Source organism: Triturus cristatus, chromosome 9 (assembly GCF_964204655.1).
Source record: "Triturus cristatus chromosome 9, aTriCri1.1, whole genome shotgun sequence".
Taxonomy (NCBI): domain Eukaryota; kingdom Metazoa; phylum Chordata; class Amphibia; order Caudata; family Salamandridae; genus Triturus; species Triturus cristatus.
The window spans coordinates 348,150,975-348,174,693 of NC_140592.1; positions in this window are offsets into that span (position 1 = coordinate 348,150,975).

The window sequence follows — 23,719 nt, forward strand, 5'->3', positions numbered from 1 at the left end:
GTTTAAGGTGATTGGAGACGCATGGAAAATTTGGAAACTTGCCTCTAAACAACTAGGTATACCTAAAATAACAAGATACACCTCTCTTTGGCACAGTAAGATCATTTCATCATTTTTGATAGATAATGTCTCTAGGAGATGGGAGAATTTAGGTATATATACACTTGGTCATTTTTTTGGACAGAATGTTATTCCATCTTTTGAGGGACTACAACAGAGATTTGATATCCCATCCACAGATTATCTAAAATATTTCCAAGTCTTCACCAATATCCGTAACTCTAAACTTAATATTAATTTAGATAGTTTTTATTTTTTTTCTATTATTGAGAAGCGAGCTATTAGGATAGGTACTTTATATGATATATTTTCTCAATCCTCTAAGGACGATTTGGATCGTGTTGAGAGATCCTGGGCACGAAAACTCGGAAACCCAGATGTAGATATCGACTATTCCCTAACTCTTTACACAACATTATTTTTAGCACCTAATCTTAAAGCACAATATTTCAAAACTATTTACAACCTGTATTTTACTCCGGCTAAACTCTTTACCTGGGGAATGCGAGTAGATGATTGCTGCCCCAGATGTAGACAGGGACAGGCAAATTTAATTCACATGTTTGCCGAATGTCCGAAACTAGATAATTTACAAACATTGATTGGAGGATTTTGGACTCAAATATTCGGGCGGAATTTTAGATCCTCCGCTACCCTATTTCTTCTAGGTTATGACGAATCCTTAGGGTACAGTTTGGAGGAACAGAGGATTGTCTTCCTGGGTACTGCCGTCTTTCGTATCATTCTGGCGGCTTGTTGGAAAGATCCCAATGTACCCACCTTTCAGATGTGGCTTAGTCGATTTCTTGCCACATATAAGCAGGAGATAGCTATATATAGCACAAGAGGTAGGAAAGCTAGAGCCCGGGGTACCCAGATCTGGGCCCCAATCTCCAACTGGTACTCCAATGTAAGATCTCTCCCCTGATAAGAGAAGGACCGACATGATTTTACGATGTAAAACTGTGTAAATTTCCATTTTTTGTATCCTTTATCTTTTATATCAACTGTGCATATGTATTGTGCTGTAATGATTCTGTTCTTTTTTCTGATGTACTTTTGTTTTATTAAGAGCTTATTCTTTTGTTTTTTGAAAAGAAATTGTTTGAATGAATACTACAGATCATGCTCAATAAAAAAGAAAAAAAGAAAAAAAAAAAAGGAATCCTCCTTGCACCATGAAGCATAGTCATGGTGCGGGCTACTATCCTCACGCTGCGAGGGAGGAGCTCAGGGATGTTTTTAGTTTTCAGAGGGGTTATTAATAAAACCCAATGTAAGATAGCGAGGTGTAGTGAGGGGCGCAGTGCTAGTGGTTTAAAACTAAATACAAGGTTTACCACATTGCTTTATTCTGGCTGCCTTGTGCTAGGATTAAAAACAACAAGAGGAAGGATGTACAGCTTGAACCATTAGATCAAATCGTACTGAATTATATCCTCATGTTTCGGCCTAAGACCTAGAGAGTGTTGTGGCCTTCTTCAGGATCTCATATAAGCTACTGCTGTGTGGGTGATGTCAAGAACTGTAAACCAAAAAGAAAACAGGTGTGACAATAACAGCAAGTTTGTCAATGAATGGTATGTAATACTAGACCAGTGATCCAGAGGTAACCAGATAGATGCACCGGTTGTACCTGCAAGTGTCAGGCACAGTACCCCACCTGTCAGCAGAAATGCTTAAGGAGCATGCCTGTCTCCAACCACGGAGGCTGGGTCGGAGGGCATCTGCGCGCTGCTTGGAGGTTGTTTCTGTGACTGCTTGTCTCTGTGAAGGCCCTATGTCAGTGCTTGTTGTGATTTTGTGGTTGGAACAGAAAATCCACCAGGAATTGTACTGGCAGTACAGTTCAAATCTTGAAGCCACAAACAATTCAGCAACTCACAGAGGTGCGTAGGGAACTGTAAGGGCCCATGAAGCTCCCCACTGCTTATCTTCCTCTCCTTTACAGCTAAACATAAAATAGTGGGCAAACCCAAGAACTCAAAATATATTTTAAGGAGCTATAGAGATTGGCAGAATGTGGTAGGAATTGTAGCCCTGTGTGGAGTTCACAGAAAAGTAGTCAGCAACTTCATCTTGTTGTGTTATGTAATTGCTATGTTAAATTATGTTTAAAAAAATTATAATTATTTTGCAATGTTTGTGACTATAAACAATACACTTAGGCATATTTGATGAGAGCACCACTGTATCTTTCTGGTAGTCCAGTCTGATACGCAGCTTTTTGCTCTTGAGACTCTATCTCCTGCGTTGCAATGTCCTGAAGCCTGCGGGTGTAAGGAGCTGGCGTATCTCTCCTAATACAGGATAAATGCATTGGGACTGATTACGATCTCACTAGGAAGCCCTCCATACGTCTCGCATCCGGAACCCTTTCCTAGCGAATCGCGCTGTGAGAGTCCGACCCAACGAGTACGATGCATCCGTTTGCTGACGGACTCGGTTTCGTCGGACTCCCATTGAACTCTATGGGAGCCTGTATACCGAATGTGTACACAAGCTCCCATAGCAAAAAGGGTTGGGTGGGGAAAAGCGTACAACCTATGGCAGGCTCCCCATGGGGCCTGCCACACTGTGCATGCTTGGATCGGGGTGACCCATGGGCACCTCCCGTGACCGATTTGTAGGGCCCGGGGTGAAGTGGGGCCCGCTACAGCTCCCTGAAGTCCGATTCCCACCCCCCTTTCGTCTCACTGAGACCGAGTCGATACTGCTGTCCGAATCGTGCATCGTACTCGCTCGGCCGGAATCCGACTCCATTGCGCGGCATGATTCGGTTGTGAAGAAGTCAGGCAGACAGGATAGGGTTCGGAAACGATTCGGTCGATACGGGCGAGATCTCCTCATCATACTTGGTCGTTCGGAATGGGGGATGATTCTGTCGAAAACATAGCTCAAAATTGGATTTGCACGTTCCTGAACCCGTCTGGAGGCCTTCCTAACGACACCAGAATCGGCCCCATTGTGTAGAACAAACATGATTGAATACAAACAAAATATAAAACGTGAAATAGCCCCACGACCTCCCACCTGCCCCATTCCCCTCAAGTCTTCTAATGCTGTCAAGGGTTGTATTGCACATACGTTGTTGTTCCCCCCATCTACTAGTGCCCATGTTATCCACAATCATACAGTGTGGTGGTATAAGCACTCACCTCTTCCCCTGCTAAGGTTCTAGTATATTATGTTAATGATATTTGTATGGGGTTGACCACCATTCTGATGGCATTGTAGAGGAACCTCTTCTCCGCACACATCGCCCTTGCAAGCACCCCATGTATCCAATTAGCCCACACTGGAGGACGCTCCTTCTCCCATCTCGCCACCAGATCTTGGAAGGCCCTATCTCTCCACCTACGCACCGCCCTTTCACTGATCACCTTTAGGAAGGAGCTCAAGACCTGGCTCTTCGACCAACGCGGCCTACCAGCACCTGGATACCCTGCGGGGTGATTAGCAGCGCTCTGTCAGCACTGAGTGAGTGACTGATTGATAGTACTGTCTCCCTCTGGGTGCACATTTGTGTAGATCTGAGAATGCCGTTGAGCAAACTGGTGGAACCATTGCCTTGCAGTGTCTGCTTTCTTTTTTGGCATGTGGTTGTTTGTGGTTAGTAAAATATTTGGAGAGTACTAATTTTTTTTAATGATTTGTCTGAGTTAGTGCAAGCCTAGAAATTAAAAGGACCTACAAGATGTTTGTAGTGTTAAATGTATATGGGAATTTGTGCACAAGGATGTTTTTATTTTAATTGTGTGTGGAAGGGGTATCAATTGTCCATTGTGAGGCAGAGTGTTTTTCGGTGTACACATCACAACTCAGGTCAGTATCTTAAGTGCAATGGTGTGTACCTGAGGGTTTGTTCTGCATATACTAGTTTACTATTCATGTTCCTAGGGTATGTGATGGTATGGTGTGTGTAATCATTTATAGATGAGTTTAGAACAATGCTGTATGGTGTTATTGATGGGTATAGTTTGCTGTCTGATGCTCAATGAAAGCCAAAATGTGGGTTATGAGAGATGTTCTGTGTATGTGGTTAAGGACTGTTTATAATGTGCAGATTGTGGGGTTGTTTGTTGGAAGAGAATAGTCAGAGAAAAACATATTGATCTCTGAAACCAGGATCATTTATTTACATTAATGTGATGTTAGGAGGAGCGTTCCAAGCATGACTAGTCAATACTGGCTGCTTTGTGGGAGAAAAGCACTAGGACAGGCAATTTTAACAGATAGACAGACCCTACAAGCGATGCTTAATTTGAGTCAGTGGCTGCACGTGAGGGCCACCAGCTCTTATTTTTAGGGGACCAACACTTCTTTTTCCTCAATGGACATTTACTGAGAGCAAGAGAGGAAAAACACACAAAGGGGAAAGAAGGAGGAAGAGAAAGACAGAATAAACATCACAAAGGAAGAAGAAATGAACATGCAAGAGTAAGATAAAGGGGAAGAAATTGTCTGGAAGTGGATTAAACAGGCAAGAGGTGGATTCAAAACTGCTAAGCCTTGATATTGGGTGTGGCAACAATTAATAGTATCAGTGTTGGTAATTCTGAGCAAAGCTTTGGGCACCAGCACTCACTCTATTACAAATGCAGCACTGCTACAACAATCATATTTGTAGTGTCAACACATTAGTAAATACAATTATGTAAATATTTAGGTATATGTTATTCCCTTTTTGGCCATAGGGTAGTCAAGGTAAGAAAGGCAGGAAAAGTTATTTGTGGCTAACCTGTTCTGCAGGAGTTCCCAAGACTAATGCACTCATGTCAGGAATCTTGGAGTGTGTAATCTCCAGGGAATGTGGTCAGTGTTGCTGGGCTGTGGTCACATTTTCAGACTCTAAACCCAATCTTACTATGGCCTGGCTTGAGAGACTGTGGCAGACGTCCCTGTGGTGGCTGGGAACAGGAAAGAGGGATGAGTTACAGATCATTACTTCCAAGAAAAGGTGGAAAGAGCCAGAACATTCCGGAAGAGCCAGAACATTCTGGAAAGGTTGAACATTCTGGAAGCAACCAGAGGGTTCTAGACACTTCAAGGTCAGTAAGACCTGGGAAGGTTTAAGCACCAGTATTGCACTTTGCCTGACAACTGTGGATGATGGGATTTCTTCTCCAGTTGCATAGTTTGCTCCGTTTGCGTACCTGCACCTTTTTAGGTCGAGCTTACAGTCAGCACGCATGCGCTGCTCTGTGAGACATGCAGTATCTCCTCTATGGGCATTGATCATGCCCCTCACTCCCCATTGGTTCCTTTATGTGCTTGTCCACATTCCCTTCTTTTGTGTGGCTAATTTCCACCTTTGACACTCCTTTCAGTGGGTGGTTTCTGTCCCTGGATACTGGCCCTGCTACTTGGATCAGTTGCCTTCTGACCATTTAAGTGGGTTTGGCGCACTACTTTTTGTTTTCCCTCGGCTTGCAATGCCGTGCCCCCACCACCTCCCACCTGTCGCTGCAGTTCCTGCCTCCCCACCTCCTACCCGTCACACACAGATACTGAATTCATTAATTATATTTGGTACAGGTCCCACGCACTACGGCTTGGAAATAATTTCTGTTTAATAACACAAAGTACTCCTCCCTTTCCCTCTACCTCTTTTAGTTTACTTTCACTTAGCTCCTCCTCCTCTTTGCATAATGGCATTAAATGTATGCTCCTATTAAGGACTCTTGGACGTTATGTATGTTATTGTCTAGCAAAATAACCATCAACGATGTGGAAGAGTGGTTCACAGTTACCGGCATTTGCTATTTGAGGGATAATAGTTGTTAAAAGATCACGTCACTCCCGGGTACGAATAGCAGAACCTCAACTCCCAGTGTGCTTTTAGGAGACGGACGACGAACACGGCTGTAAACTAGCACAGGGGTGTTCTTGCGGGCACGTGTCCTTTTTTTTGCCCATTGTGACGGATATTATGCTTTTGCAGTGCATGCGCACACTCATGCGCGTCCAGCTGAGAACCAGAGCCTTTAGTTCTGAGTACGCACAGCTGCCTAGGTCCGGAGGATACAGAGGCAGGGCTCTAAGTGGGCCGGGGCTTGCCAGCACAGGCAGTTCTTAAAAGGAGCCGAGAAGGGGCCTTATCGGTCTCTCCATTTTCGCCCTCACTCTCCGAATGGAGAAAAAAAACCTTAACTCTGCAGCAGTTCACTGTTTTTGATGCAACTTTTATTTGTTTGCAGTTCTATATGGCAAAACCCGAAGTGCTTTTGCTGGAGCAGAGTTTTCTGTTGAAAATCCATTGGGTTTTTAAGCTCCGGTTTGTCTTTGTGTCAAAAATTAAAAATATTAATCTGTAACGATAATTATTTGTTTTGTGTAAATGTTCTAACTAACCAATACGTACTAATGAGAGAAAAACGATACGTGGGAATGCTTTCGTTTTGCTTATTAATAATGTGCATGTTTTATTAAATAAACGTTGCTGGGTGCTGTTTATTTTAAAGCACAAAACGCTTTTGAATCGTCATGTATTAATGCTTTTCTGTGTTGCAAAGGCTAGATAATTGCATACACATAAGGGTATTAGTGGGGTTAACACTGTTTAATCACTATGCTGTGGTAACGTTGTTTTTGTCTCTTTTAATTAAGATGGTACGTCTTGGCCTAATATAAGATGGCTGCCGTTTGCAGCCTGGGCTCGAGTAATAATTTGTGATGAGAAGGCCTTGCTGAACATGGTCGAGAGTCATCTGACCAGAACATCCGAGTAACCTTGGAGGACAAAGGAGCCATAATGAATGAACTGAATGGACTCTGAAGTCATAATGTTGGTGCAGAGGAAATATGAACATAAGGCGATACTTTCGAAAGTTTAGTTCCGCTTTCCGTCTTTTTATTTTTGTGATTTTTTCTGAGCGGAGATTTTCCAAATGTAGCGATGCTACATCCTTTCCTGCTCGCTCTGCTCAGCGGCTCAGCGGATATCTAAAACATTTTATGTTGCTTTCTTTTGTTAGAATCATTATAAATATTGTTAGCCTAGAGAGGGTTTTTGCCACTTGCCATTTTCTTCCCAAACCTGCGTTGGTGAGGATCTATGCTGTGAGGACAGCGACTCGGGAGACTTCTACTGAGAGACCTGTCCTGACCCATTCTGACATTTAGCTAGAATAGGTAATTATGAGAGAAATGATTTATTCTGATTGATTTTCTTTGACTAATTTTAGATAAAGTACCATAATTTTAATTACAAGTGTTGGTGGTTATTTCTTGTCAATTATTGAGTACTCTATTTTGATTATTGTTGTATAGATTGTTTAGATCATGACTCAGGACAGTCACAATTAGGTCCTATCGACCTCAGTGTAGATGCAGGGTGTTTAGGAGTTTTTCTTTCCACAGGTTCAGTGATGGTAGAGTATTTGAGCGTATGTTAGTGAAACGGGCCCAAGTGTAAGATGTGTGTGTGTGCGTGTAACTGTGAAATTACTCTATCCGTGGAAGTAGGGAGAATTAGTACACCCCAATCTGCACCAATTTCCTGGTAGCAGAATTTGATGGTTATTGATGATTGTCTTGATCTGATTAGATTGCTTGTATATTGGCTTATTGATTATTGATTATTGATTGATGTTGGTATATGTACTAATACTATATGTTGGAGTCGTCATGTTGAGTTTTATGTAGTGCTTCTGGAACTTGGGAGCTAGTAGCAGTTCCGTAGTAGGGCAGAGGGAAGTATATACTGCTCTCGGGAAAGACGGGATTGTAGGAAAAACGTGTGACAATTGAAGTTGCGCGTCACATTGTCTGGGTTCGGAATCAGTGACATTTGTCGTATGTTACTATTAGATATATTTTCTGGTATAAAAGGAGAGCGTATGATAGCGAAGGTTATCTGTGAAACTCTGGTCTTAAGTCCCAGGGATCCGTAAGGTTCACCGTTAAAGCTTATCGCGGGAGAAGTAATAGGTATTCTCTGAGCTTGTTTGAAGGACTGGGCAGAGGTAAGCTGCTTGGTTAACGTGTGTTATAATTCTGTAGCGGGACAGATTGTTCGCTGTTCTCGGGGAAGCAGGATTCTGTGTGTATGTACTAGATTTTCTTGTATGAATGTGCGTGAATGTAAGAGCATTTAGTTGATTGTAAAACTCTTTGGATAAGTCCTAGAGGAAACAGTTAATGAATGCATGATAGAAGGGCAGAGTAGAGGGATGTGCTACTGTGTCAGCGGGATTCTTGTGAAATAGATTTTCTTTATTATTCTGTGGTTAGCGAAGCAGACGATGGAGATGTTTATATGTTGTAACTAATAGATTTTGTAGAAATTTGACACGAAGTCTACTGAGAAATTTTGTAAAGGAGGGGTAGACGAGTGACAGGAGACAGGAGACAGAAGCGACTGCAGCGACTGCTGACGTCAAACAGACCGCGCTCTGATTGGATAGTGGATCAGAACAGTGCTCGCGCTAGGATTGGTGCGTTGGTGTGAGCCGCGCAAGGATTGGAAGAGGTATTCTAGTGACGTAGACGCTCCAGGATTGGTGCGTTAGTGTGAGTCGCGCTGTTATTGGTCGAAAATCGTATTGTGCAGTTGTAATACGGAAGGGATTAGAAAGTTTTGGTAAACGTTAAAATGTATTACCAAGAAGAGAAAAAGAAAAAATCTTTGTTCGGAAAGATAAAGCGTTGGTTTGACAAGGATAAAGATGTTAAAACAAGAGAGGGTGAGTTGTTACCTCCAGCGAAAACACCTGCATCCTTCATGGCTGCGAGATATGGGTATCATACCTGTATATGGTTGGAGAATTGGGTTAGGTATACAAAGGAAGATGGTGTCCTAGCATTTCCGGAACATGGTTCATTTAATCTGGCCGTGTTGAGAAATTTACGGGAAAAGATGTTATGTCTTGACCCAAGACCAAGGCCGACACAGTTTGAGGCTTTAGTGGAATGGGAAGAGGAAGTACATGAGCGAGAAAAGCAGAGGTCTGGAGGAAATTACAGGCACATGTTTGGAAGGAGACATGATCGTGAAACGCATAATGATAGAATGAAAAGATGGCGAGATGCTAGCATGTCAGAGGGATTATATCCTATGAGGACTGTTGAAGAAGAAAGGAAGGGAGCAGAAAGGGTTCCTGAGGCAGAAGTGAGAAGATATGGAGTTAATGAATATGAGGATGAGGTCTTGAATGACATGATTTACAAGAGACCACCTCCATATAGACCAGAACCAGAAGAGAGCACACCAGTTGTTTCTCCGATAAGAGATACATTGCGTATCATTGAGACAGAAAATGTGACACCTGAGTTAAGAAGTGGTAATCCTTTCAGAGAGAGAGAGAATCGATGTGGTGACGAGAATACAAGAGAATTAGCCAGAACTACATCAGAGTTGACTGAAAAGATTAGAGAGCTAACAAAGAATCTGGAAGCTGTTACAGTACCTGTAACCATAGGTCCAGTTATGCCTGTTTTTGATAAGCAGAGGACAGGTGAAAATGGTTTGGTGATTCCATATGTTGGAAATAAGATAACAAGTTTTGCTGGTCCCTCAGGAGATTCAGGAACAAGGACGGAGAATAGTGATCTGAGACAATCCAGACATGACACCTGTAGTGAAGGATTAGAGGTACAGTCTAATTCGAGATTGGATGCTAGTGAAGCTAGTTGTTCAGGGATGCCGATTTTAGAACCGCAAAAGAAAGTGGTTCCAGTGAGAAAAACTACTGAAATTACAGCTGAAGATTTGAATGATTGGATGAAAGTTCTTCAAAAGAGGGATAAAGATTCACAGGCAATTGATGTGGCTAGGTTACGTGTAGAATTAGAAGAGCTTGTTGCAGGGACAATTCCTACAGAAATCCTAAAAAATCATCATGAAGGTGAGCTGTTGTTTATGTGTAAAAATATCACCTGGAGAGCAAGAAATACACATGACAGGTTAAGAGCAGTAGCGAATGAACAAGGAATTGACATCGATAAAGTGAAAGCTTTGCAGAAGTCTTACAGGATGGATTTCACGGATAAAGACATTGAAAATCTGAATGGTGCTGGTAGAACAGGACAGATTAAAGAAATGGTCGCATTATTGCGAAAATGGGGTGATGAGAGAAAAGCCCGTCGAGTGGTATAGGCAGGTAGACAGATTTGTGAAATTGTCAAAAGTGCTGTGGATTGACCTGAATAGTCTGTTTGATATAATTGTTCCAGCAGACTTGTGGACTGAGTGTAAAATAGTTGTGAGTTGGCCTACTGAGGAATATCCAAGAGATCAGAGAACAGGAGCACCAGATCCAGAGGTAATGAGAAAGTATGAACAGGTGATGGTATACCTGAAGAGTAAGGTACCTCCAAAAGAAACAGACTGGGTTAAAATAGATCGAACACAACAGGAAGCAAAGGAATCAGTTCATGCTTTTTACGAGAGGCTGATACTGGCTTTTAAACAATTCAGTGGAGATGAACACCTGGGTGACAAAGATTTGAGTCATTTTGTATACAGATTTGTATATGGCCTGAGACCTGAGATTAGTGAGAGAATTCGTGAACACACAGTGGACTGGCAGAGTAAGAAAATAGATGAGATTCTGAGACATGCAAAATACTTCAGTGATGAAATTGAAGCAAAACAGAGAAAGCTGAAAGAGAAAGCAATGTGGGCACAAGTGAAAGTTGCGGAAAGACAGGAAGCACAGTTGGTGGAACAGGCGAATAGTCCAGGAAATAATGCAGGGAATAGGCCCAGGTATGCGGGGAAAGGAAAGGGGAATCTTGAGGAAGCCAAAAAGAAGTTCCCATGTCACAACTGTGGCCAACTAGGACATTGGAGATCTGAATGTACTAATCCACCATTAGCGAATAATGAGGGTAAAACCTTAAATCAACAGGTGCAGAACGAAGGGAGTAATCGACAGCAGCAACAACCTTCTGTTGTGAGACAGCAGAGTCAAGAGCCAAAACCGCCCTTGCCGCAGAATAGAGGGTCACAAAAGTACAATCAGGATTCAGGATTCTACAATGATGAGCAGGTAAACAAACAAAGGCGTTCTAACCAGGTACAACAGTACTTGTTAAAGAATGAAGGGAGTGAGTCTGAAGGTGATTATTGACGGTGCCGAAGAGAGGAGGAAGAGTGCATACTTGGTGCAACTCTAGAAATAGACCAGGCAGGACCATTTGTAGATGGGAAAATAAATGAAGAAAGTGTTACTTTTCTAGTAGACACAGGTGCGACAAGATCAACTGTCAGGTCAACAGATATTAGAAATCTTCCTCTCTCGGATGAAGCAATCCAAGTAGTTGGTGTAGCAAATACACAAATCAAGACACGTCTTACTGAACCAGTAAGAGTACAAATAGGGAAATTTTCAGACATGCACAGGTTTATTGTTTGTGACACTAGTCCAGTGAACTTGTTAGGTAGGGACTTGCTATGTAAGATGAATTGTACAATTTTTTGTACACCGGATGGAATAGCTTTTGAAACACCAGATGAGGATGTTTTGTACCGAATGACTCTGGGAAATAGAGAGAGTGAAATGGTTGGTGCATTTGCTGTGTTTAATCCGGAAAATTTGCCTCAAGAGCTGAGAGATACAGTGAAAAGAACAGTTTGGGATTTTACTGGAGAGGATGTAGGATTGATGAATAATGTAGATCCTGTGAAAATTTCAGTGAAAGAGGGAATTACTTATCCTAACATTTCTCAGTACAAAATGACACCAGAAATAATTGAAGGAATAACTCCTATAATTGAAAAAATGATTCAGCAGGGAGTTCTGAGAGAACTACTGAGTAGCCCGTGTAACTCACCGATAATGGGGCTAAAGAAGCCTAATGGGAAATTCAGGATTGTACAAGATTTGAGAAAAGTTAACCAAATTGTAGTGCCATGTTGTCCTATTGTGCCAAATCCGTCAGTGATTTTGTATCAGATTCCACATGATGCTGAGTGGTACACAGTGATTGATTTGTGTCATGCTTTCTTTTCAATTCCATTGCATCATGACAGCCAGCCGATTTTTGCATTTAGATTTGGCCAGCGTATTTTAGCATGGTGTCGTATCCCACAGGGGTATACAGAGAGTCCTTCGATATTCAATCAGTTATTGAAAAAATCATTGGAGAGCTTGATTATGCCTGAAAACTCAGTACTAGTCCAGTATATTGATGACCTGCTTGTGGCATCAAAAACACGTGAAGCTTGTGAAGTAGATACCATAGCTTTACTGAATCATCTGGCAGATGGAGGGTTAAAGGTATCTCCAGCCAAATTGCAATTTTGCAAGAAAGAGGTGCATTATCTTGGACGCAATATTGAAAAAGGTCTGAGAAAGGTGACTGATGACAGGATCAAAATCATCAGGGGAATGAAGGCCCCAAAGACCCAGAGGGAAGTGAGAATGTTCCTGGGTATGGTGGGTTATTGTCGTCAGTGGATAATTAATTTTTCTCTGATAGCAAAGCCACTGATTAAGCTGACAAAAAGTGAGATGACAGACCCATTGGAACTAGATGGAGAACAAATGGCAGCATTTGAGGAGCTGAAAAACAGAATGTGTGAAGCCCCTGCTTTGGGTATGCCAGACTATGAAAAGGAGTTTGAGTTGTACTGCAGTGAGAGAAATGGATGTGCACTTTCAGTGTTAATTCAGAAGCATGGATTACTGAGAAGGCCTATTGCGTACTTCTCATCGACACTTGACCCGGTAGCTGTAGGTTTACCAGGTTGTTTGAAATCTGTGGCTGCAACATGCAGAAGCCTGGAACAAAGTGAAGGAATCATAATGGGGTATCCTGTAAGGGTATTTGTGCCTCATAATGTGGCAATTCTTTTGACAAGAAGCAGGACCCAGTACATGTCACATAGTCAGCTGACTAAATATGAGAAAGTCATTCTGGGAGCATCAAATGTGACTCTTGAAAGATGTGTGAATGTGAATCCAGCGACATTGTTGCCAGATATTGAAAATGTGGGTGTGAAGACAGAAGATGATCACAATTGTTTGGATGTGCTTGATTTCTGTACTAAACCGAGACCAGACATAAGGGATCTTCCCTTGCTTGAGAGTGATCATGTGCTGTTTGTGGATGGTTCATGTCTAAGGAATGATGAGGGTGTGCTGTGTGCAGCATATGCAGTGTGCAAGGTTTCAGAGGTTATGGAAGCATCACCATTGAAAGGAGTGAAATCTGCACAAGTTGCTGAATTGGTGGCATTGACAAAAGCTTGCAAAATTGGAGAGAATCTGAGAGTGACTGTGATAACTGATAGTCAGTATGGGTTTGGAGTTGTGCATGATTTTGGCCAGCTTTGGCTGCAGAGAGGTTTCTTGACGTCGAGTGGGACTCCAATAAAGAATGCTGAAGTGATTGGGAAATTACTTGAGGCGATACAGTTGCCTAAAGAATTAGCAGTTGTGAAATGTGCTGCTCATGGACAAGGAGATGATTTTGTGACAGTTGGCAATAGATACGCAAATGACATTGCACAATATTGTGCGAAAAACAACCAGTCAATTAATCGGGAACGAGAAAGTGAAATGTCTTTTTGTTCTGTGATGTTTACTAATGTCCTAGAGACGTGGGATGAAGTGAAACAGTTGCAGGATGAGGCAGGAAAGGAAGAAAAGAAAGACTGGATCAAGGCAGGTTGTGCCCCAAGAGAGACAGACCATGTTTGGGTCTATAGAGATGGCAGACCAGTCATGCCGAACTCCATGTTGTCGACAATGGCAAGGATGTATCATGGCCAGGGACATTTGGGAAGGGATGCGATGATCAGGTCTTTTAAACAGACTTGGTACAATGCAAAGTTCAGGACAATTGCAGAGAGCATCTGTCAAAGATGTTTGATTTGCCAGCAATTTAACACTGGGAAAAAGACAGTGGTGAGTCTGGGAACGATAGGCAGAGAAGGTGGTCCTTTCACGAGAATGCAGATTGATTTCATTGAAATGCCCCAAGTGAACAGACTGAGGTATGTTCTAGTGGTAGTCTGCTTGTTTTCAAGATGGGTGGAGGCCTATCCAACTAGGAGAAATGATGGAATAACAGTGGCAAAGTTACTGTTAAGAGAGTTGATTCCTAGGTACGGATTTCCAGTAACGATTGAGTCTGATAGAGGTGGACACTTCTATAATGAACTCATGAGTTTGATTTGTGAAGCATTAAGCATACAGCAGAAGCTACATTGTGCATACAGACCAGAGGCTTCTGGCGTTGTTGAGCAGATAAATGGCACAATCAAGAACAGGATTGGTAAGATGTGTTTAGCCACTGGAATGAAATGGCCTGATGTCTTGCCTCTAGTGCTAATGACTATTAGATCTACTCCAGATAGAACTACTGGTTTAAGTCCGCATGAAATCTTGATGGGACGTGCAATGCGACATGCATATGTGCCTGCAAATAAGTTGATGACAATAACTGATGACATGATTTTGGATTACTGTAAAGGCCTGGCTGACGCAGTTCATTCTGTGTTTCACCAGGTTGGAGAAGAAGCTACCACACTTGAGAAGAAGCAAGCTCATGATCTGAGTCCAGGGGACTGGGTGAGGATTAAAGTACACAGAAGAAGAAATTGCTTGATTCCAGGTGGGGAAGGCCGAGACAAGTTATTCTGACTACGACAACTGCAGTAAAGTGTGCTGGTGTGAAAAACTGGGTACATGCGAGTCATACTCTGAGAGTTCCAAACCCAAAAGACGGGACTGGTAAGGAGTATTTTGAAGAGTCAGATTCCAGTGATGATGAAGAAACAGAACCAGTAAAAGAGTCAGAGAAGACTTCAAGAGAGCCATTGAAAGTCTCAGAAAAGAGATCAGATTCTGCAAAAGAGCCTGAAGTTCCGAAAAGCAGTGAAGGGAAAAGAAGAGAAAAGAGCAATTCCACAGAGACTACTCCTGAATCAGAAGAGGAGATTGAAGAACCACTTGAGATTACACCTGAAGAAGCAGGGTCAGAAGAAGATAGAGAGGGACAGATTGCGGAAGACGCCAGAGGAGGTGTAGGGAACATTCCTGATAAGCTAGGTGAAGGGACAAATAGACAGCAAGAAGATTGCGTGTCGGAGACCCGAGGAGGGAAAGAGTTAGGGAAGTCTCAAATAGTGGTGAAAAAGACTGTGGAGCGAAAGAAAACTGCTAAGGAGCAAGAGGCATTTGAAACAGAATCGGATGAAAGTGAGAATGAGAAATCAGAGGGTCGAGTTCTGAGAAAGAGAACTTGGATTGGAGAGAGAAATAATACAGAAACAAGACCGAAAAAGGTTGTAAGAGGAGATCTTTGGCCTAACAACAAAATAAAGAGGCTGAGATATAGACTGATAAGAGCAAATACCTCGAAAGCTGAACAAGTAAATGAAGTATCGAGTCAGAATCCAGTAAAAGGTGAAAAGAGAAAAGAGTCAAAAGAACAAGAACCAGAGGGGATCAAAAGAATCAGAAAACCTAACCAGAAGTATAGGTCGCCAGAATGGACGTACGTGGCACTGTCTGAAGGTGAAGAGGCAGAAAGTCAAGGAAATCCAGAGGAGACCGTACGAGAAGTGGTTGAGGAAGATACAGGTGAAATCCTGAAAGTTATCTTGACTGACATTGATGAAAAGTCGGATACTGAGGATATTGTTGGAGATCTAATACAATTTGATGTCGAAGAAGTTGGAGTGAAGAATGATGAGTATCCAAACTGAGTGAACAGAAGAAATCACTTGGAGAAAGTGAAAAGAAGAGAACCTGAAAATTAGCTGTTTGAAGTAACTTAGAGTTCAAGAAACTCAAGTAGTGGAGTAGTAGAGGCTAAGCCAAAAGACACGGTCAAAGTAGTAAAATGGCTAACATAGAGAATAATCAAAGTAGATGTGCCTTCTTAAGAAGATGGTGTAAGATGTGCTGCTGCTGTACTGGATTATTAATGCTATTATGGGGTGTTTTAGCTTTATTAGTTACCTTTAGGGTTACATTAGACACTTTAGGAATACACACTGAGAATGTGACTATTGCAGAGAAAAGTTCACAAAAAGTAGTTCCGACTAGAATTAGTAACACTTACGTACATAAAGATAGGTCAATTAATGATTTTTCTAGTAATGTTTTTTCGAAGCTGTTATACGAATATGTGAAGACAATGGAAGTTAGGGATTGCTACGTTTGTATGCAATTACCTGCATCCGTTTCAGAGGGTGTTACTTATCACCATTTACCAGCTACGTATGGAATTTCTTGTAGTGTGTTAAGTAGTGTTTTTTATTTGTTAGGGAAAATAGATTATGAGATGTCTAACAAAGATAACATTTTTGGGCAATTGCCAATGAACAAAGAGCTGAATCCAGCTAAAGATGCTAACATTTTTGGTGAGATTTTTATTGAAGAAGAAGAATTAACATTAGATTACATTTTTAAGAATAATTTAACATGCAGTCTGAAAGAAGAGGAGAAAGCTTTCCTAAATATGGTGGAGGAAAGGAGATTGAGCATGCATGAGAAAGCAGGGAAATATAAAGTGAGTGAGACAATTTGGGACATTGAGATGGGGAAAGAGTTGAGAAATGGGGCTAGTCCAACTTTAGCTCTAGATGCACCACAGAAGGGTACGCTGTGCATTACAAGAAGGAAATCCCAATATGATACATATTTTGTTGGGACTAGTGAGTGTCATGATACATACTTCATTGCGACAGGATGGGGTTTCAAAGGTGGAGAAGATCAAATTTTCCCAGGAGTGTATTATGTTTGTGGGAACAAGGCTTATTATAGGTTGCCGGACCATTGGTATGGCACGTGTTATGTGGGCCTGGTCTTTCCAAAGATCTTTCATATAGATAGAATAGAAGATGTAGAACATATTAATTTACTAACGCGTTTTAAGAGAGAAACTTGGTCTGAAATAGTAGGTGACATTTTTGGAGCTTTAATTCCTGCAGTGGGAATTTCTTTGAATGCTTATGGAATTCGGAAACTGTCAACAGTGGTGGATCGCTTATCGACAAATACCGCTGGAGGGTTTCTTTTGGTGAATACGGAATTAATTGCCGTACGTGCCATGTCAATGCAAAATCGACTTGCCCTTGATATTCTATTAGCCAAGGAGGGTGGAGTTTGTGGAATGCTGAAAGTTCAACATTGTTGCACTTACATTCCAGACGAAAGCAAAGACCTGAAGGTCTATATCAAAAATATTACTGATTTGCATGAAGAATTAGTACCACTTGAAGCTGAGAGTATTTGGACTAAATTAGCTAATAAGGTGATAGCTGTTAAGAGTTTTATTGCAAAAATAGGTAGTACTATTATAGGTAAGATATTGTTTCCTTTGACCTGTATAATTGTTGCTTTATTGATATTAAGATTGGTGTGTTTATGTTGTAAAAACAGGGGAGGGAAAAAGAAATTAATCAAAAGAAATAATGAAAAGAGAAATAAGAGGTTGAAAAGAGAACCACAAGAAATAGAATTAGAAGAATTGAGGGAGAGTGTTTACTTGGAGACAAAGAGGGATGATGAAAGGGTGTCTGGTGTGTAGTGTTGTGTAAGGAGAAAAAGGCATTTCCAAATTTCTCCTAAAATGGGACTAAATTTTACTAAATGTTTTTTTTTTTTTTGGGTTGTTTATTTGGTGATAAAATCACCAAAGGGGGGATTGCTGGAGCAGAGTTTTCTGTTGAAAATCCATTGGGTTTTTAAGCTCCGGTTTGCCTTTGTGTCAAAAATTTAAAATATTAATCTGTAACGATAATTATTTGTTTTGTGTAAATGTTCTAACTAACCAATACGTACTAATGAGAGAAAAACGATACGTGGGAATGCTTTCGTTTTGCTTATTAATAATGTGCATGTTTCATTAAATAAACGTTGCTGGGTGCTGTTTATTTTAAAGCACAAAACGCTTTTGAATCGTCATGTATTAATGCTTTTCTGTGTTGCAAAGGCTAGATAATTGCATACACATAAGGGTATTAGTGGGGTTAACACTGTTTAATCACTATGCTGTGGTAACGTTGTTTTTGTCTCTTTTAATTAAGATGGTACGTCTTGGCCTAATATAAGATGGCTGCCGTTTGCAGCCTGGGCTCGAGTAATAATTTGTGATGAGAAGGCCTTGCTGAACATGGTCGAGAGTCATCTGACCACAGTCTTCGCCTGGTTTGGAAATTTTCCGTGAGCACAGCAGTTCTGGGCGGACATCCAGAACATCCGAGTAACCTTGGAGGACAAAGGAGCCATAATGAATGAACTGAATGGACTCTGAAGTCATAATGTTGGTGCAGAGGAAATATGAACATAAGGCGATACTTTCGAAAGTTTAGTTCCGCTTTCCGTCTTTTTATTTTTGTGATTTTTTCTGAGCAGAGATTTTCCAAATGTAGCGATGCTACATCCTTTCCTGCTCGCTCTGCTCAGCGGCTCAGCGGATATCTAAAACATTTTATGTTGCTTTCTTTTGTTAGAATCATTATAAATATTGTTAGCCTAGAGAGGGTTTTTGCCACTTGCCATTTTCTTCCCAAACCTGCGTTGGTGAGGATCTATGCTGTGAGGACGGCGACTCGGGAGACTTCTACTGAGAGACCTGTCCTGACCCATTCTGACATTTAGCTAGAATAGGTAATTATGAGAGAAATGATTTATTCTGATTGATTTTCTTTGACTAATTTTAGATAAAGTACCATAATTTTAATTACAAGTGTTGGTGGTTATTTCTTGTCAATTATTGAGTACTCTATTTTGATTATTGTTGTATAGATTGTTTAGATCATGACTCAGGACAGTCACAATTAGGTCTTATCGACCTCAGTGTAGATGCAGGGTGTTTAGGAGTTTTTCTTTCCACAGGTTCAGTGATGGTAGAGTATTTGAGCGTATGTTAGTGAAACGGGCCCAAGTGTTTGATGTGTGTGTGTGCGTGTAACTGTGAAATTACTCTATCCGTGGAAGTAGGGAGAATTAGTACACCCCAATCTGCACCACTTTACATGAGCACCACTAAGACATATCACATATCCATTCATTTTCTGGTAGGCATGGGCGATTAAGTGATTTGCCCAAAAACTCTGGATGTTGAGCAGAACCTGAGACTCAAACCTGCTTCCTCAGCTCCAAAGTTGACAGCTCTAGCCATTACGCCACAACCTCTCGAGCAAGAACTAAAGCATCTTCAATATTATATACAAGGAAGGCATAGTTGTATGTTTGAATGTTGTATATCTATATTATGCAACACACAACCTTTGACTAAGCTAGTAGTCCTGGCTTGTTGAAAGTGTAATGTTACTTGTTGTATTATATATGTGGAGCAGTGCTATAAATGGGATGGTACTGTCCGGTACTGAGTAACAGCACTTTTTTATTTTGAGAGGTAAGACTTTTAATTGGAGAGTACCAGCACTTCTCAGAAGGAAGCAGGTACTCTGGTACAGAATACCTGCACTTCTATTTTTCCATTTCAAGCACTGATGTGGAGGCAAGAGCAGAAGCAGCAAAATACCAGCCGGGCGGCACATTATGCTGAGCACAGATTTTTAGCATAAATGTTTTAAGCCACACCCTTAATTTTATTGGCCACACCCCTTTGAGAGACCCCTGACGTTTTCATCCCACTTAAGGCCCTGTGCATAGGGATGCACGGAGGATTGTAGCATACTAAAAGCACTGCAGCGCTTGCTGAGACAGAAGCCAGCTCGCAGATAGGAGAGCACTGCGGCCATCCCGTGATCTGTGTGAGATGGTAATTTTCACAGAACTCTCTGCACACCATGCATGCAGTCCCATGCACATCCCTGTCCACGCTCCTCATGCCCACAAACCACTGTTGTTCACACACATTCCTGAATACAATCTGCAGTGAGTTCTGTTGGGTAAGAACAATTGCTTAGCAGAACTATTTACTGATGAACGGTATTCGTCCAAAATGACACTGGATGTCAAAAAAGAACAGTCTAATCATTATTCTAGGCAGAAGATCAAAACACCTCGGAAGTGAGAAATCAATTTGTATAAAAAATACATTTAGTATTCATAATAGTTCAGTTCGTACATGGCTGTAACATAAACAAATGGTAAAACAAACATAAACAAGCATTGGCATAGCCAATAGGTCTCGCTTTTGGGATCTTATAAGTGTTTAGCCATGCAACACTTGATGTTATTTAATGAAGGATATTGTGCTGGATAACTAAACACTTACAATGTCACAAAGGCGAAACCTATTGGCTATGCATTGGGGCGCCTTTTAAGTGTTTAGGTAGAGCTATTGACTTTGCCAATGTTTCTAAGCTGTGCTGTAGAGAAGTGTGGCTGCTGTGCAGCATGCTAAGAAATTGTAATTAAAAAGTGTAAGAAGCACTGAGTGATGCTGTGGTGTCGTTGAGTACTGCTGTGCTGGCCCTGGGTTATGCTGTGGTGGCGTTGAGTGATGCTGTGCTGGCCCTGAGTGATGCTGTGGTGGCCCTGAGTGATGCTGTGGTTCTGCTGACTGATGCTGTGGTGATGGTGATTGATGCTGTGGCACTGCAGAGTGATGCTATGGTAGCGCATAGTGATGCTGTGATAGCCTGAGTGATGCTGTGGTGGCCCTGAGTGATTCTGTGGTGTTCCTGAGTGATGCTGTGGTGGTGCTGAGTGATGATGTGCTGATGCTGTGGTGAAGGTGAGTGATGCTGTGATGGCCCTAAGTGATGCTGTGATGGCCCTAAGTGATGCTGTGATGGCCCTAAGTGATGCTGTGGTGGCCCCGAGTGATGCTGTGGTCGCCCTGAGTGATGCTGTGCTGGCCCTAAGTGATGCTGTGATGGCCCTAAGTGATGTTGTGGCGGCCCTGAGTGATGCTGTGGTGGCCCTGAGTGATGCTGTGGTGGTGCTGAGTAATGCTGTGGTGGCCCCGAGTGATGCTGTGGTGGCCCTGAGTGATGCTGTGGTGGTGCTGAGTGATGATGTTTTGCTGCTGATTGATGCTGTGGTGATGTTGACTGATGCTGTGGTGTCCCTGAGTGATGCTATGGTGGTGCTGAGTGATGTTGTGGTGGTGCTGAGTGATACTGTGGTGGCCCTGAGTGACGCTGTGGTGGTGCTGACTGATGCTGTGGTGGTGTTGAGTGATTTTGTGCTGGCCTCTGAGTGTGCTGTGGAGGCCCTGAGTGATGCTGTGGTGGTGCTGACTGTTGCTGTGGTGATGCTGATTGACGCTGTGGCGCTGCAGAGTGATGCTGTGGTGGTCCAGAGTGATGCTGGTACTGGGGATAGCATCAGTTAAAGTTACAGACCCTATGTTACTGTAACTTCTACCTGCCTAAATATCTCAATAATAACTTCAACACAGCTGAACAGCTCATCTTAAACACGGGCCTCAGGTGCTATACTTGACGCGATGTCTGCTACCGGAAGGCACAAGTGTTTAAGAAATTAAGCCCGCTGACCAATGTGGTCTTAAGTAAATAACGTTACGCTTTTGGAGACTGCCCATAAAAACAAGGTCCTTTGGGTGTCCAAAACTCCCAACTTTGACCATCAGGAGGCTAATGAATAAGGTGCAAATAAAAGATAAGTATGGATGTGCTACTCTCTCATCACTGCATCAATGTATGAAAGTGAAGCTAAACTTCCCCTCTTTACCCCGTGGACCACACTCTACACCCACACTTGCAGCCACGCATGCTCCAGTCTACAACAGAGCGAAAAGAACGAAGCCCAACGCAGCCACAAACAGCAGTATGGGCATATACCACTGTCGTTATTTGATGACAATAACCAATAATTCCCTTGTGAACTGATTCCCGAAACTACATCCACGATGTATTCGCCACTGAACAACGAGTGCATTACACTCAAGAATGACCCAGCTGAGCAAGGCAGCAAACACAAAAGGTCCATGGACAGAAAGAAACACGATATGTATGAAACATGCACTGCAAAGAGTGCATGGAGCAACGCACCAAACCACGCCGATCATATGACTGCCAATGAGAACGTTATCGATAATAAAAAAAGGTGGACCGTGTCACATTAGGCGCGCTTTAGCAGGACCAAACTGAAGAATGAAAATGCGCAGCTACTTATCCGTAACTTGTACAAACTGCTACCACGATAAAACAAGAATTATGCTGTGAGGCATGAGAGACTGGAAGTAAGAAAGCTGGACGGCGGCAGACAGGGTGCGTGAGAGGAACTAACAGGAAATGTTGCGAGTGAAACACGGGGGCGCGAGGGCAAGGTCCGGCGGCGCTGGAACTGGGAGCAAGGAGGGCAGAGGAGGGAAAGACGGGAGAAGACGAAGGTGAGGCATAGAGGGGAGGAGCCAAGGTGCAGGAGAAAGGAGAGCGTGAGTGTTACAGAGGAACTGTGGGAGGGGAACGAGGAGACAGATGGACGGACGCGAAGAAGAGCAAGGGGAGTGAACAGAGACAGGCGAGAGGAGTAAAGAAGGTAAAGGGCAGGTTGTGGGTGGGGAGAGGGAGGGACGCAAAGAAGGAGAACAGGATAGAGAGGCACATGGAGGGGTGGAGCGAGGCGCTTGTGCTTGTGCGCGTAATCACAAGCTGGTGGCAGGGGAAAAGCCTTCGGTTTGGTAGCACTTCGAAATGCCAATGACTAAATGTCTCTGCCAGATCAGCGCATGCGCTGTGTAGGAGAGTAGGGTCTGCTATCCTATGGTCACCCCAAATTTTTGCTTTTGCTTCACTGGTTTTATGACTTAGTGTGGCTGTGGGCCTGCTAATCAGACCCACAGCCCTGCTGCTCTCTCCCTAAATTAATGCCAATGCACACTAGGTGCATTACCAATTGGAACTGGTTCACCTTATTGGACCCTGTAACAGTGTACCCCAGGTACCCAGGGCATAGGTGTATCCAAGGCCTACCAGGGGCTGCAGCATGTATTATGCCACCCCTGGCCTGGCCTCACTATTTGACACAACTGGCTGATCACTCAGCTGGGGTAAGTTGGTGTAATCACCTCTTACTTAGATATAGTATATCTATATCTAACATATATGAACACATGGTAACCTATCAGTCACTCCTATGGCAGGCCTTAACAATCCTGGAGGCAGAGTGCTTGGTTTCATGTGAGATGGTGCTCTGGCATGAGCTGAGCCTGTCTGCAGCTTTCGGAACAACGTCCTTTAGCTGTTTCATGATATTGCCATACCATATACTCTTAAGTGCATTATGTACCTCGCGGTCAAATGCTAACTTTGGTTTGGCTTTATCAAAACATGTCAAGTAAGGTGTCATACGATTTGAAATACTACCCCCTCGCCAATTCTGGCGACGGGGGTAGCATTCCACCCTTCTAGAGGGACACGACATGTACCTAACCTGAAACCCGGGTAAAGTTAGACAGAGCCTCAGCATCACAAAATGGATGCTGCCACCACAGACACAAGTCTGCCCTCCTGCTGCTGGGAGTCCTTCCAGCTTGGGAGGTGTGGACAAAGGGTTTCCTGTCAGGGGAGGTGCTTGCACCACCCTAGACAGGATTTTGTGTAGTGGGTTAGGGAGGGCTGAATAGATTGAGACATGCCTGGGGCACACAAGGTGTCCCTGTGCATATGCCAGTTCAAACCAAGCTGGGGCTCTCTAGCCCCAGTCCTGGCGTGAAACTGGACAAAGGAAAGGGGGTGTAACCACCCCCCTTCCTGGTCCCACCCAGAGGAGGGACCTAGCAGGTAATCCGGCCCCTAGATTTGGAATAAGAG